General features: G+C 35.6%; 1 long non-coding RNA gene across 1 annotated transcript; it reads right to left on the minus strand.

The window, feature by feature from the left end:
* Nucleotides 1-346: 346 nt before the first annotated feature.
* On the minus strand, nucleotides 347-2766 carry LOC111722725. Its single transcript, XR_002771422.1, has 3 exons — nucleotides 2743-2766; nucleotides 479-507; nucleotides 347-393 (listed from the first exon to the last, which is right to left on the minus strand). It is a non-coding gene; the product is annotated as an uncharacterized LOC111722725 (long non-coding RNA).
* Nucleotides 2767-3270: the final 504 nt, after the last annotated feature.

The raw sequence follows: 3270 nt of genomic DNA on the forward strand, positions 1-3270 counted from the left end.
TTGGAGCCCATCACCCTGACTCAGGCCTACAATACCAGCACTATGGGAGTCAGTAGGGAACAATCCCCTTGAGTTCAGGAGTTTGTTATCATCCTTACAAACATAGTGAGACCAGGTCACTAAAGAAAATAAATAAAAATTAGCTTGGTTTGGTGGCAAGAGCCTGTACTGACTCTCAACTACTCAGCATGCTGAGGGAGGATAATCATTTGGGGACAGGACTTCATAGTTGCACTGAGCTGTGGTCATACAACTGCACTTCAGCTTGGGTAAAAGAGCAGGATCCTATCTGTAAAAAAAAAAAAAAAAATGAAAATCACCTGATGTGTATGTGTATATTCTTACTGCCTTCTCTGGAATGGATCCTTTCATCTCAATGGTTGGCTGGGTGGTCTTGGAAATAAAATATTTCACAAATCATGTGTATTTCACACAATATGCAGTGAATAATTTAAGACAAAAAGAGAAATGTTATTACCTTCAAGGGAGGATGTTTTCCAGGAGACCCTCAAAAAGCAAAAGAGATACGAATTGATGTTAATGACTATATAAACATCAATATGACAAACTCAAACCTGTATTGATGGTGTGTGAGTCTCAAGGTAAATCCTCACGCTTCACTTTTAAAGTGATTTTGTTGTTTTGAAAATAAGAGAGCAACATGAAGGAAAAATAGGAATTTTGGTGTTCTAAAACATGTAGTTATGATTTCCAAATTGAGATTGTGTTCCAAATAATTATAGTAACTAAAAGAGAAATGTGCACCTCCTTCAATTTGCAGATGCTGACTGATGAGGAGTACAGTGTTCCTCATTCTGAGAAGAAAATCATGACTCTGAGAGGATAAATATTACAGCCATTGGCAGAATGCTATAGCATATCTTTAAAGTGACACATCAGAATCAGTTTACAGTTATACTACAATATTTGTCATTTTTTTTTTTCAGTTAGTCCTCTAATTTTGGATGTACACATTTGTGAAGACAGTTCTGGTGAATGTGTAATCAATTTATTAGGAAAGAAAGGTCTGAATCCATCTGTTTGCACACATACTTGTAGATTATTAAGTTAATAAAAATTCCCATTTTTTTCTATACCTGCTTGAGCAACTGGAATTCCTACAATTTTGTATCCTGTAGTTTAGCCATATTAAAGTTTCTTCACCCACTCATTCAAGAACATATGTAATATACACCTAAGAAATAATGTTTGCTAGGCTGTCAGTATTTAAATGTTTATCAAAATGGAAAAACACATACCTGTAAATAATGGAGAGGAAAAATGCTAAAATTGCCCCAATTTTAGCTCTTTTTTCTTCCAGTAATGTCTAGGCAGGCAATAATCTAATTTTCCACATGGGTGCAGAAACACTGAAGTATATTTGACATGATCACAATAATTTCTCTCAAGTTTCTTATCATTACCTGAAAAATTACCTAACTGATTTCTTTCTTTTTCTGTTTTACTCCTCTCACAGTATGTCTTCTCTTACAAAACCCATGTTGAGATTGTGGTTGTCACTTTAGCATTCTTTTGACAGATAATTTCTACCAATTCTTTCCTCTTTATTTAGCAATAATATCTTGTATCTGTAATTTCGATTTCTTTTTCTCTTTACTCATTTCTCTCTAGCTAGAAACATGTTCAGAAATAGAAGCAAAATTATGCTTCCCCTTGATCCTCAGATCTTTGACCTTACCCCATGGCTCATCTTCCAGGTTTCCCTGCAGGGAAGTCTGTGCCCTTGCTCCTCAGTGTGTGGTCCAGGGACCAGCAGCACTGGCATCACCTGATTGTTTAATAGCAGTGCAGCTCCCCTAGATGTGTTGAGTCACAATGTGCATTTTTAACAAGGTCCCCTGTGGATTTCTTACCATTCAAGAAGCTCTGCTTTATACTGAGTATGCTTCCACATTCCCTTACCTAACCTTCCCTTTCTGACATACAGTCTCAAGATCCTCCCTTTCACATCTTTGAATTTGAAACTGCATTGCCAATCATAAAGTTTCTTTTGGACTTTTTATCAGGCTATGGCTTGCCTCATCTCTTTATAACTAACCCTACTCTCTTCACTCTATTTCCCTTATTCAGGCCTTTATGCCACTATCCTTTGACATAACATCATTTTAGATGATACTAAATTTTATCTATGTATGTCTCACCCTGTACGTGCCCATTCCTCCATGGTAGACAGCTCTGTATGATTAGGGACCTCAATCCTCAGTGCTGCCCCAGCCGTGAGTAGGACAGGAAGAGTAGAGAAATTTTACTCTACTTCTCCAACATGTTGCTGTGCTGAAAGCTCACCTCATGTTCTTCCCACTGTGCTGACACCCTGACCTTCCTTTTATTAAGGAGGTATCTCACTGGACCACCCTGCATCACAGACACCTGCTTCTTGTCCCTTCACGTCCTCTCGGTACTCTCTGCCTCGCTCATTCTGCCCCCTCTCTTTCACTCCTTTCCTTTCCCTAATTTCCTAACTTTCCTCAGGTCACAGAATACCTGGAAATGGAATTAAAAGGTCTGCTCCTTCGATGACACTCTCCATTTAATCTGTTGCTCATATCTAACAAGGTGTACAACTTATCACCATTTCACTTCTGTCTTTCTTTTTTCTTCACTTCTCTTTTTTATTATACATTTTGTAAGTGACTTTCCTTGGCTACTAGAGTTTATTGGTAATCATGTTTTAAAATAACTATTGAGCAAGTAACTTTTTAAATAAAATTAAGTTCTCACCTTCTCCTTGTTCATTGACAGTACTTTCTCCTGGATCTGCAGCCCCAGCTGAGTCATCAAAATCCTCAGAGGAACTCTGTTAATATTCATATCAAAGATGAGTTTCAGTTAAAAATAATATGTTATGTCAATATTTTCTAATCACTTTTTTAAAAAATGTGTGCATTTCCTATTTAAAACAATTATATCTATATATAAGAGAAGTGTGCATTGAAAATAAAAATATTTCAAAAGATGATTTCATATATTTGCATGATATCAAGTTTATCTTTTATCTGCATGTCACTATTGATTCTTTAAACTGAGCAGGGGAGGCCAAAGAAATACATTCACAGACATAACATGACCTTATAGGCATAGTTCAACAAAAACTAACTTTAAAATAACTGTCTAATATTTTCCACTAAAAACAACAGAACATTTAAAAAATATACAATATACTTGGTACAAGTCCTAAAGTATTAAACTTTTAAAGTTTAATTATTAATTAATTTCTATTTGTTTTTTTTTTGTTTGTTTTTTTTTTTT

This window comes from Otolemur garnettii, unplaced genomic scaffold (genome assembly GCF_000181295.1).
Source record: "Otolemur garnettii isolate 467f Iridium unplaced genomic scaffold, OtoGar3 scaffold00331, whole genome shotgun sequence".
In the NCBI taxonomy this organism is placed as follows: domain Eukaryota; kingdom Metazoa; phylum Chordata; class Mammalia; order Primates; family Galagidae; genus Otolemur; species Otolemur garnettii.